This window comes from Pezoporus flaviventris, unplaced genomic scaffold, assembly GCF_033815535.1.
Source record: "Pezoporus flaviventris isolate CSIRO_AGI_PZ_B2104156 unplaced genomic scaffold, CSIRO_AGI_Pfla_v1 ptg000020l, whole genome shotgun sequence".
Classification (NCBI taxonomy): Eukaryota; Metazoa; Chordata; class Aves; order Psittaciformes; family Psittacidae; genus Pezoporus; species Pezoporus flaviventris.
Genome location: NW_026892568.1, coordinates 3,621,994 through 3,635,507, shown reverse-complemented (window position 1 = coordinate 3,635,507; position 13,514 = coordinate 3,621,994). Strand labels below are relative to the sequence as shown.

The 13,514-nt window shown below is 35.6% G+C and overlaps 1 protein-coding gene across 9 annotated transcripts in view; it reads left to right on the top strand.

The window, feature by feature from the left end:
- Positions 1 to 1,014: 1,014 nt before the first annotated feature.
- ANKFN1 (ankyrin repeat and fibronectin type III domain containing 1) overlaps positions 1,015 to 13,514 on the top strand; it is a 127,185-nt gene continuing 114,685 nt past the window's right edge. For 6 of the 9 annotated variants that reach the window (XR_009743733.1, XR_009743737.1, XR_009743738.1 and 3 more), the window contains exons 1-3: positions 1,015 to 1,250; positions 1,805 to 2,029; positions 4,140 to 4,222. The gene's annotated coding sequence lies outside the window, so the exon portion shown is untranslated. Of the gene's footprint in view, positions 1,255 to 1,804; positions 2,030 to 4,139; positions 4,223 to 13,514 lie in introns of all 9 variants that reach the window. The other 3 variants (XM_061455384.1, XM_061455383.1, XM_061455385.1) reach the window with 3 other exon arrangements.

Genomic DNA, 13,514 nt, shown 5'->3' with positions numbered 1-13,514 from the left:
GGAAGTGGTGCTGAGTTGGCAGCAGTATATACCATCCCAGTGGAGGCTGTAAAGTAAGTGTTAAAAATGTTTACTCCTGTCTATAAAAGTTACTTTTACTGAACTCTAAAAAGGTAGTAACTGAACTGCCTCTTCCAGCAGTTTTTGTGGTTATTAATAGATGTTAGTGCATTGATTACTTTCTAATTGAGATTTAAATTCTTATTTGAAATATCCATCTAATTCAAACATTCTCTCAATCTCAGCTGCCTGACAAACTTTCTAGGAACTCCTTTACATAGAATGCAATTTACCACTGTTTTAGTTAGTAAGCTTGTGAGAATTATTATTGATTCATATGACTAAGTGTTGTAGAGACTTCTTGGTTTTTTTGATGGATATCTTGCCTTGAAGATTGTTACAATTCATCTGTTCGCTTGTTTCAGCGCAGAAGTTATTGTAATTAAGGTCTCATAAACCAGAATGAATTTTGCAAGCTGTATTAAAAAGATGGCTCTTTATCAGAATACTAACATTGTATCCTGTTATTTCTTCTAAACTGAAGGTTTATTATGTAAATTATATAAATACTTACATTGCTTCTGATCCTCATGCAATATAATTGTCAGCTTTATGGTGCTAACATCCATAACGTATTTAACTTACTGAAGTGGAACCTACTATCTATCAGAATTATTTCAGACTTTGCTTTTCTCCTGCTAAGGAGAATTTGAGAATTTTTCCTTTTATTAAGACATAGTATAATTTTAAAGGGACATCCACCTTTTGAATCCTGTGATACTCATGATACCAATTATTTAAAATCCTTTTCCTGTGTTGTTGTGCCCCTAGATTTATATTAGCAGTATTTTACAGTTTTTCTGGGGGTTCAAATGCCACCAGAGGACAGCTGACCTACCATAGTATACCATTACAGTCTAAAGTGTTACTTTGTGGTCTCAGGTTGCTTTGCCTTGAGTAGTTGGATACTATCAATTGTCAGTTTCTCATCTATTGTTTCTTTCCTGCAAATGCTCAGTAAGTGGGAGATGACAGAGCAGACGTGCTGCCTGTGTTAGGGGAGCAGCAGAACTCCAATAGTAATATGAATTATTGGAACAGTGTTCATCTGGGGAACTGCAGACAGGCAAAGCAGCTCTGAAGAAATGCATTCCTGTCAAAGACGGTTTGTTTCAGCTGAGGCTTAAATAACAGCAGAAGTAAAAATAGAGTAATCTGGTGAGGGAGAAAGCAAACTGGAGCCACTGTATGTAAGTATTTTCAAATCATTTCTGATAAAGTTCACTTATCTGATGAGCATATTATTACATGCATTTCTGGAAACAATTTTTCATCTTTGAAGAATGAAAATTGCATTTCCTTTAATGTGACGCATAAGCAGATTATATCTTTCTGTTCTCTAAATATGTGGAATGTTTTATATGAAGAATGGAATTTCAAATATTTGTAGGGGAGAAAACACTTTTGTTTTTGCCTTCCAAGTATATGCAGATATTTATTCCAAGTATAGTACTTTGATGTGTGGTCTATACCTTTTAATGGGCAATAGTTATGAACAAGTAATTATATTTGAGACTGGGTGTTTATAATTTCTATTTATGGAACTGTTTGCATTTCTGCTGTTTTCTTCAAGAGTCAGTTTATGGGAGGATGTTCATAGCAATAACTTACCTGCACTTACACATGAGCAAACCCAGTGCTAGAAACTGGCAGCCTGGAGTGAGTAAGCATAGAGTTTGTGGTTTGTGACAGTCTGAGACAAACTGTTTTTTTATGAAAAGTTCTTGTTTCCTTTGATTCTCAGCAAAAAGGTGTGTGTGTGTTTGTTTCTGAAGGCTAAAGAAGAAGTACATTTTGGCATTACCAGAAACTTTATGGGACCAGTTTTGAATGGGAGAAATCGACTCCAGCCAATGGGAGTTCAAGGAGCTCTGCATTGTGCTACCAAACTCAGATGCCATGACAAATGGAATAAAAAAGGATCATTTGGGTTTTCTGAAACATGACATTAATCTACAGTTATTTCTCAGTATGTTTTCCAAGCAATACTCATTAGCAACGAATTCAAAGCTCACAAGCCTGCTATAGCAACAGCACTTTTCATTTTTAGAACATTTATGGAGAACTGTGGCACTGCACCAGCCTAGATTTTTTACATGTTTCATAAACTGATTATGATGCCTTTTTGAAGTGTAAAACAGTGCTATAACTTAGCATGAGTGTATCTCCACTGGAAGAATTTGATTTGACTGCCTCTTGTCAGAGGCTCTAGATAAATAGTGATTTGTATAGCTAAACAGTCTCATGGAGACAGTTCCTTCTGGTGGAAGAAATTTGGAGTGAACATGCATGTTACAGTTTAATTGACTGTCTTGGAAGTAGCATGCCATTCTTGTCTGTACATTTTTCCACATACACAATGGAGTGGTACTGGTTTCTTTTCTTAAAGATAGCTTAACGCTTCTGAGCTTATGACAAGGGAAGTCTTCACAGAACATACTTAAAACTTTGTATTGAGCTCCATCCATACTATTACAGAAGGGCAGATAAATCACTACAAATCACTGTAAATCACTGAAGAATTCATACCCATTACTTTTGTTTTCAGTGTGATGCCCAATTACACTGTCTTTATGAACATTTGCTGATTGAGGTTAAAACTTTACTGCTAATCTCCACAGGCTCTCTTGCAATTCTTGACTTTATTATTCGTAGAGCTTCCCTAGTGTAGTGTTAGGAGATGATATTAGATGTTATAAATCTAGGATTTTACAAGTATTTTCTGCATTTTTAGAATAAATTGAGGACTCCTTATTCAGCCAAATTAATTATGTTCTCAATTTTATTATTAAAAATTACCCATAATATATACATATGATTGATGTATATATTAAAAAGTGTATGTTATACATATGTATATTATAATTCATTGGCTCTCTCTAAGAAGTAAGTTTCAATCTCTTTGAAAAGATTAAAATCTCAGCACTTTCTGATGAAAATATCAGTCTATTTACCATATAAAGTATTCAATTTCCCAAGCACTGTTTTTAAAACGAGGATTAAGCATCAGTGAAGTCACTTCAGTTCCCAAGATAATCATATTTCTGAAGGTGTTTGTGTACACTTCTGGTATAAATGACCACACTTTCAATAAACTTGGTGGGACATTCTTATGCCAGTACTTGGGTGGCTCAGGGCTAACCAGTACTGTTTTGATGTCTGCCTGGCCAAGGCTGAGAAGAGGAAAAGGGCAACCAGAAAATACTGATTGTAAATTTATTCTTTTTGAAATACCTAGAACTGCATTTTTGCATTTTTTTATTTTTAGGTGAATAACATTTTATCAGCTTTAACAAAATATTATATTCCTTAGAGCTTGGGGTTGAGACAAATTCAGAAACCATTTCTGAATCAGTGCTGAACTGCTCTTTAGTTTATTCAAAGAAATTAAGCAGAAATCTTTGACTGCTATTTAAAAAGTGTTCAGAGACTAAATTAACTCTGTTTAAAAAACTAATTTAAAACCAAACCCCTCTAATAAGAATATTAAATTTGACCTCTAATTCTCATTTTGATTTTGGCCACTGAGCAAAATATAAATACTCCCTATTAGTGCAGTTATAACTCTAGGAAATTAATTTCCAGCTAAGGAATTAGCTTGTCAAGAAGTGTCTTCTTGACACTCTTCATGCCTTCTTCATCCTTAAATTGATGCGTTCCCTAAGCATGTAGAGAAACTTGCTATGTGTCAAACGAGTTGCCACATATTTGGCCTAGTATTCAATTAGCATTTATGAGTGTAAATTATTACTTCAGAGCACTTCTTACACCAGCAGAAAATATATTCCTTAGAATTGATGTTTCTGTGCAGAGTACTTCATAATCACAATGCATGCAGTGTTCTACTACGTTCCCCTCCTACTTACACAGAATTTCTGCTTTTCAACCCAGATTTACTTATCAAATGGCCTAGCTGATTATATGACTTGTTACAAATCTGTTATACCTCTTTTAAGTGGTATTAGAAAAAAAGGTTGGGATTTGTAAATACAGGCAAGATACCTGAGTTGATGTTTAATAGATAAAGCTTTGTATGAAAGACACTGCTTTGAATCTTTGTAATATATCTCTTACAACAGTATTCAACATCTATCTGTATTTGTGAGTCCAGTAGTCTATCCTCTGTCTTGAACTTTGAAAAAAGCAGAGTGGAAACTCCCCAGTAGGTCAGATGAGAACATTCTGCAGCCTACAGCTGTTTCTATGCTGCATGGCCTTTTAGTTGCCTGAAGAACAATTGTGGAGTGTGGGAATTGCTTTACAGAACTCATAGATTGCTTGGGGATTTACTCAATAGATTCTAATTTGAATGAAATATGTGATTATGGAAGCACATAATAAGCATTCTCTCCTACACTCACAGTCTTTCAAGTATTTTCAGATAGTTCTCTGTTAAGAATACTCGGATTCTGTTGCATTGTATCAGCCCAGTCACATGCTTCAGTAAGGTTCCATAGTAGATTTGCTAATGATGGAGAGTTTTACCATCTAAACAAATAAGCAAACAGAATTCCTACCTGTCCCACAGATAACGCTGTTCTTGGGACAACTGCTATTCAGTGGTGCTGTGTTTGTTTCAAGTATGATGCCTCCACCTTTCCTGAGAATGTGGAAAGAGAATGAAGAGCACAGTTGATTAGAACCTATGAGCAGGTAGAACTTGTTTCTCATGTAGATCCCAGTGAAGAATTAGCAGAGAAGGCCTGATGGTAGCAGAAAGTGGGGATGTTTGGCCAGCCTTCCACTCAAACTTTGGTGTATTAACTGAATTAAGAATTTGTCTCTGTTGAGTCCCCAACCCATAAGGCATGTGGTGACAGAATCAGAAGAATCTGTATCAAAACATGACAAAGATGAGGACATGCTAAAAATTTCTGAGCCATAGTAAAACCTATGAGGATTTTTCTCTTAGCTTAAGGAAGGAGCTGAAAAGTTTATTGCCTCTAACACTTTTTTTAAGCATTTTTAAAATCAGGAGCAAAACTATATATCAGTTGGCAGTGCTGCTTAATGTCCTTTCTTAATAGCAAAGAGGTAAAATAAATCAGGGAATTAAGTATAGAGATCCAGAGCCTTTTATGTGTAATAAAAGTATGCCCTATAAAATTCATATTTAAACTTTCTGAAAGGATAAGTGGATTTTCTCCTGCTCCTATCCTTATCCTTGTAGAGTATTTTTAGTGACTATAAAATAAAAAATGTGGTTATTAAATAAAGAATGTATGTCTTGCTGGAGTATTCCTCTTCCATATATAGGTATCAAGATAGCTACAGATTAATGACAGCCTTTTGGTCCAATGAATTTGTCAGTAAAGGAAATCAAGCATTTCTCTTAATAAAATAACTTTTCAGCATCCTTGAGGACACATGAAGTGATCTCTTTAGAAGTCACATTTAGCAAGGTAATGAGCATGATCAGAGTGCATTCCTTCCTCATGATCAACTTCATGGCACTGGAAGGAAAACTCTAGGTAAAAGTCTTACAGTGACACTAAATACATAGGTTCTTATATTCTGTATTGGAATGCATGACACACTGGCTGCAGTTTAAATGACTGTTTAAAGTATTTGAAAAGCAGCAAGGACATAATTCAACTTAAGTTCTCACTTTCCCTCAACAGAAACACACAGGGCATTAAACAAGTTGGGCGAACAGTCTGGAAAGTTACATTGTGGTTCATCTTGTTACACTTGGTGCTTTTTGTGTAATGGTGATTTTTGCCCTGAGTTTTAGTCAGTAAAGCTGGGACTTCAGCTTTTTTATGAAAACAGGAATTTACAATACCTTATCTTCAATGTTGCGATAATCTATGTACTGTAGCACAAAGAGAAAGCGTATGGAAGTGATAAGGATCACTTTCATCACATTCTTTAAAGTTTGATATCTAAGAGATTAAGAATATTAAAGTATAAATGACATGAAAAAATGTAGCTGATGTCTTTTTTAATTTTTAAAAAATTAACTATAAGTGATGTTTCCTATTGCTGAGGCACCTGCACTGAAATTATTTTGCACAGTGATGTTTTTATAACATCCGCACGAACACTGCTCCACAGCATTGTGCTCAGGGTATAACGTCAGTACTGCTCCATATAAACCAATATTACTGTCTAATCTCAGTTTAGTTCACTGAACTACGCTTAAATTATTGAAAGCCAGTAGCCTTTGCTGTTAGAATTTTGATTGAAGTAAAATGGAAAACAAAATATAATATTCCTTAGAGCTTGGGGCTGAGACGAACATCATGGTGTTACTTAACATTGCATTCAGGGTTTAAGCAATGAGTTCTTCAGCAGAATTGCACAGCTTAACTATTCTGTTTTCCTGTATGTCTGCTGTGGTGTACTGCCTGCCTGTTCTTAGTTTGCTTGAACAAATGTCTTGTTTCAGCTATGATGAGACAGATCAGTGTAGCCTCCGTAATACTCTCTGATTTCTATTTTATTGCTGGTTTACATCAGTCTATCAACTGGTCTCCATGTTTCTTCTTGTAATATAGCCATTGAACCACTTGAGAAATTATTTCTAGCTGAAACCATACCAATATACTTATTCAGATCAAACTACCAATTCTGGGCCACCAGGCTCCTATGAAAATGAATGGGCTTTGTTAATTGGAAGAGATTTACATATATAATTCCTGGGAAATAACTATTACTCTAGCCTTGAAAACAGTGACTGTCAATGAGCTTACCCCCAAACATTTGCCTAAAAGTTTGTTCAGTTATGTAGGCTGAAGCTCTTCAATAAAGCTAGCCTTCATTAATATAGCTAAAAATACATGTGGGGAGGTTTAAGTGTAGTCTTGTCCACTGAACCTTAAGAACATACATGCTGAAAAGGACAGAGAAGACACTGGTGGAAATAATTGAGAAAGAAAAATGTCAATGCATAAACCAGGAATTGTTTACGTAGGATTACTTGCTGGTCTTGAGACAACAGCAGAGGGTATGTGTATCGCAGGTGTTTCAGTGCATCTCAAGAGGATTGAGGCTCCAGACTTAGTCCTGAAATAAAATAAAAATAACTTTAATTATGTGCATTTTTTCCACCTAAAGAGCAATAATGCCATTAAAAGACATCCACTGGTTCATCTGTTTCCTTAAAGCTGTATCATAGCTCTTGTTTTCCTTCTATAAGAACTGACTCCTGATTGCACAGTCCTGGTCAGGTCACTGAGGAGTCCTTGTTTTTATCAGACAATGCTACTTTATGGTACACTGTAATTACAGATTACTGTTTGTGAAGTCTGTCCTACAGAGCAGAGAAAGGGAGAATGCAGTCACGTTCCACCTTTACTACAGCATTCTTTGGAAGGTTCCATACGTTTACCTTTATCTGACTATAGATATTGTGCTTTTGTGGCTGCTGGCAAGAGCAGTTGAATTCTTTCATGTCTATTGCTTTAATAAGGAATGTGAAGCCACATATATAATAACAGTAGAGCACAACAATATGAAGCACAAATGATCCTTGATGGGATGTATATCTTGAGTAGGGTTTAGGAATGCTTTCCACCTAATTCTTTATTTGGACTGTTACACTTAAAAATTCCAAAAGGGGGCAATCTTACCCTCTGCCTGAAAGTCTATAAATATAATTCAAGTGAGAAAATACAGCACACTACTTTCTAAGTTTCATTTACCTTAGAAAACTGAAGGTTGGTGCAATGATGAAAACAGCTTTTAGGAGGTTGCTTTTGGTTTTGAAAATAAAATTTTAAAAGTGTTTTTACTGGATTTTTAAACTTTATTAACTGCATTAGCTTGAATCCATGCGGTCACTCTCAAATTGTGATAGTTCAAATCATCTGACACCCTTATTGTAGAGAAAAATCATGTTGTTGAGAGGAAGAACCATAAAAAAATAACAAATTATACACTTAAATTGCTCTTGGGCATAAATAAGCATGTTTATGATGCAGACTTAGGGAAAAACAGAATTTCAAAGTCATCCTATTTTTCCAGCTGACTGGCAGTGATGAATTTGAGACAAAACCTGTGTGCTCTCTTGGAGGAATGAAAGTCAGGTTTTATAATTTCTTATCTTTCTGTGGTATAGATAGGAAAAATAACCTGTGGCCTTGTGGAAAAAAAAAAACAAAACAAAAAACAACCCTTCAAGATATGTGCTTGTCATTCATTGTGGCAACTTTTTAATGTTATATATTATTTTCTGTAGGAATTATGCCTATTTTCTATATGCTTTTTAAATAATGTCTTGTGGAGCCATCTTTTGTAATTTGATGGCAACAATAATTTAACTATAAGAAAACATTTCATGTACATGAAATATATATATGCATCTACTAGCTGCCAAAAAAATATTATTTCTGTAGATATTGGAGAGTAAATACTAAATCAGTATCCTTTGGCTGAATCAAATGGGCGTTCAAAAGGAAGACTGTGAGAAAGAAATGCTGATGAGAGCATTCTTGGTCTTGACTATGTATCACACCCTTTCAGTTTTCCCCAGGTACCAACTTTCTGAATATACTGTCTTACTCTGAGAGTGAATGTCTGGTACATGTTCATAATTCTGGCATCTTTCTGATAACTCCCTGCCTCAGCAATCAGGAGGTATTGTGCAGACACCCTCTACCTCAAGTGAAATAGAGCCAGCATGCTGAAGGGAAAGATCTAGGACTTCAGATGTGCTGTTCGTTACATGGCAGATGAGAGCTGTGGGGTGTGAAGGAAATGGAGGGATACACTGGGACATGTATTCTGATCTTAGCTTTATCTTAAGTTTAGTTATAGAACATTTCTGATGTTTTAAAGCTTTTGAGAGACTTCTGAATGCTGATATTTATAAACTGCATCATCACTGTTCATTAATTTCTCTTTTGCTTGTGGTTCATCCTGTTACACCAGGGCCGCGTATCTTCTCATGATAACACCAAATCCTAGAATTAGTCATTACTCCATGGAGTCTGGTTAGAGCTGATAGATTACTTGTAGTTAAATGAGTTGCAGCTTGTGGTGTTTGGAAGCTTGAGCTCCAGTCCAAGTAGTATTAATAAAGAGGTACAGATTGTCAACCTGTATACGCTGAAGTGGTTCTGACCCCTGATTCAGAGCCAAGCATATGGCTGGTACAGCCACAGTTCCATAAAGTGTCACAGTTAAAGATGTTTTCATAGGATGTAAATGAAGCTAAAATAAATTATGACACCACTTTATTTTTATTGTGATAAGCGGTATGCATAATAAATGAATATAATCTTTCTCTTTTTTGCCTTGCTTCACATTCATATGATGTGGACTATTTTAAACCCAGCTGCATTTTTTCCCCTCTCGAGAAGATGACCATACCAATTGCCTCACTATCTGTTTACATACTGGAAAGAGTCATTTGGGATTTTGTCTTTCTGAAATAAACGTTTGCTTATGGATTTTTTTTTTATTGTCACATCCATGGCATTTTTAAAGTAAATAGGAGTACAAGGTTTATATTATTTTAAATGTATATTGTATTTGTCTTCCCAACACTGTGGTTTTTAGTACTGTGAATAACGTAGTATGGAGCCAGCCTATTAAACAGCCTGTTTTTGTAAGGAAACTGTTAGTCCACCTACAATATTCTATTGCTTACTGTGTTCTTCCAATATGCTTAGCATTCCACAACCTAAATGATCATTTGTTGAACAAATTCATGCTTTTATTAGTCAAAATACAGAGAAAACAGAGCCCCCCTGTTTCAAGATATTTGCTAATGCACGGTTAATTATCACATATAGCTTACTATAATTCATTTTACAGGGAGACCTCCTGCAGGTAACATACTAGCAGTTTATGAAGCAAAATAACCTCACTATAGATTAGAACTGTTTCACTACTGGTCAGACAGTTGCTGCTTCTAGGCCTTCTCACTTCACATTGCTAATTTGAACAAGGCTTTATTTTTATATTTGTCAGCAGCAAGACTGTAGCATGGTTGTTAAACCTCTCCCAGGCCTAATTAGAGTAGCAATGCAAGCATTCATAATGAATCTCGTGTCCTGGGCTGGAGGAGGTAGCCGTGGTGCTACAGTAGCTTCCTGGCAGACAGTTGCTGGCAGGTTTAAGGTAGCTTGTGGCTTGCAATATTAAGTGACTGTTGAAATTCATTGACTCCACTGCGGCTTATGTGTCTAGATGACAACAAGTTTACACGGTTCTTTTATAGTTACAGCAAATGGGTCCATTTAAATATTTATTAGGTGATTATGGTGATGTGAAATGGAAAAAAAATTGCAAAGTACAGTATTGCATGTATAACTGTTTTAACTGTTTGTACAAAATAGGCCTGTGGTATCATTTGAAATTACAGCATCTTTTTTTCCTCATAAATATTTATAGTGTATCAGTAGCTAGGAATGCTAATTTATTTGCATTTTGTTTCTTATTTAATTTGACAGCCATTTGGGTAGCCATTAAAGGCACTCACTCTGATTTGAATGAAGGATATTTCAATCAGCAGTTGAGTGGCATTTTGATTCGAGGGGGTGAAGTTCAATTTTAGAAGTTCTTTTGGCCTTTATGAGACTCAGAAAGGAGTGTTATCTGTGTGTGCTAAGTGACACCCACAGCCTGCTTCTCTGAAACTGCTACTTTTGAGGAATTTGTCATAACTATTGGATTAAATATAGTCATTTTATTTTGTTCGTCTGGCTTAATCAAAGTAAAAAGAACACAAGCACCAGGTATAAATTAACAAAGAGTTCCTGTAAAATATGAGTGTGACCTGGATGATAGAACAAGCTGTTGCGGGCATATAGATCAAGGGATTAATCACATACAGGAGAAAAAGAAATCCAATGTATTGACAGCTTTGTAGCTACTGTTTACTTCTTCGTAACAATAGAAGAGATGGAAGTGAGCCAGTCTCACTGAAGGGCATGAAGGAACATAATAATGATATCCAGAGGTGTCACAACAGATATGTGCATTTGAAATGCTCTCAGTAATAGCACAGAAAATAGGTATAGCGAAGAGAAATCAGGTACAGTACAATAAATTTAGTCTGAATGTCTGTGTGTGTCTGTATCTATATTTAAACTTAAATATAACATGAGAGACTTGCTCTTTGTAATAATTAAGTACACTCCAGCAGTCTCACTAATGATGCTATCACTGAACTTTGCTGTTGTTTAGAAATTTAAATTTGCTGCAAGTGGGTGGCATAACTTTCTATATCTGTATTTTATAAAGAGCAGAAATTAACAGCAGAGAGAACAAATCCAAAGTCATCTCTTGTTAGGGGAAGTGTAAGATGCACATCATTGTCAAGTGGAGGCAGCGAACAGTTGCTGAAGTCATTTAACTACATTTTGGGATAATGAGTAACATGTATCCACAGGTCTGATTTGTGCTTTCCTAATCCTGTGCAAAGACTTTCTTTGATAGATTCCCATTACTTTCAGCAGGCACGGAATACATTCTATTTTGTTGTGGTAAGAAATTAATTGGTCCTGCCCTCTTTGGGTGTTCCATTCCTTTGGTTGTTTTCATTCCTTTGTTCTCCTTTAATGCTTTTCCTTCTTCAGTTCTGCCAGTGTCTCTTATGGCCAAACTTGCTCTTTAAAAAATTGCAAACAATTATTCTGTTTCTCTTGCAAGGGATTGGTATGAATACTGCTTAAATGTATAGATGGAAGGAGCAGAATTACGAATTTAAAATAGAAAATAATGAGTATAATTAAGATTTAGAAGACTTCCATGATTAATATGAGTATACCAAGATTCCTAGAGATCAGCAGTGGACAGGAAAGTATCTTCCTTAGTGGAGCCAATTTTGCCAACTGTACCTGAGGAAAGGAGCTACACAGTCCAGAAATATGGACCCCTACTTGAAATGGAGATAGAGAAGTTTCACACTTTTGAAAGTGAGGCGAGTTACTCTTCCAAATAGGATAAAAAATTTCTGGAAAGTAAAATGGAGACGTGAAGTTGAATTAACTCTGCCTTAGGCCTCCTTTAGACTTTCTGTAATATGTCTAGCGTTGGGGTTTTGTCTACTGTAAAGAGTGAAAGATTGACTGATATTTTGTTATTTCAGTAATACTTATTTCATTATTAGTAGAGAAAAGCAAGACAGCAATTCTATAGGGATATGTTTAATGCCGGCTTTAGTTCAAAGTTGATGCCCTTGCTCCAAGTTGAGAGCACTAGTGACTGATGAATATCTCTACCATACAAGTAGTAAGAATTACTCAGTTGAGAACAGGTTGTTCAGTTTCTGAGAACTTAAAAGCTTAGGTGATTACTTACTGCATTAATAAACTGTCTATATGGGTATATAGACGTTTAGCCTCAGGCTTAAGAAATCTGTGCTTTATTTCTTCACTACCTTTGAGTGAAGTCCCATTAATTCTCAAGATAAGTTAAACTAGCAACACAGATTGAAAGTACATCAGAGTGAAGCCAAGGCTCTGGGAATGGCTGTGTCCTTGTGCACACACAGTAACCCTTGGTCTTCAGGGTTGTCAATGTAATTTTTTTCACAAGCACTAAATTCATTTAAAAGAAGACGAAGGGGGAGAAAAGAACATTCTTTAGCTTTTTGAGTCTGGAACTTCTGTCCTACTGTTTGCTCAGATTTTCCAGTGAGATCACTTCCTGAATGGGGCATAATATAAATAAGTGTTCTGAGAGGCAGGTACAAAACCTACGCATGCAGAAACTGTCCAAATTTGCAGTATCCCACCAGTGACAAAGCTGAATTTGGTTCAAGTTTTCAAATAAACTCAGAAAATTCACATGTGCAGCTTGATTAAGATGAACCTTTATTGAATCTTATGTGTTAAGTTTAATTAGATGTTAAGTTCTAAAATACTATTTAGGTTTTAAGAAACCTTAATGTATATATGCACCAGTAGAATAATTTGGTCTGAACAGAAAAATGACAGAATTTCATTCTAAAAGTACCTGCCAAGCACTTACTTACAAAAACTTTAATGTTTTTTAAAACATTACATGGTTTTACCTCCTTATGAAGTGCTATTGCAAAGACAGATTGCAAAATTCCTGAAGTAGTATGGTTATAATCAGCTACTTTCATAGAAATTAGTGTCCTAGTTATAGACCAGGATTCTGTCCAACCTCAGTGCAAAAGCTATTTATTTCCTCCATAAACATTTTGATGCAAGACTACTTGGAGAAAGAAAAATAAGACAAAACATGAATTAACAGAAAACTGGTGGTTTAGCCAAGGGCTCATATAGTTGTTTCTGCTGTTAGTTCTTAAGAATGAACTTGGAAAGAATGATTTTCTTGCCGCCATCCATTGCTATCTGTGATTGGTTTCCTAACCCCCCTCTCAGTTTTACTTCATTGAGTAACTAGAACTGTTTCTGCAGCAAAATAAAACTATCCTAAATGCAGATGGAGCAAACAGATATTTCTCAAGTATAATAGAAGCAGAAAATTAACTATACAAAAGTTTCTGAAGACCAATTAGAAGCAGCAGAATG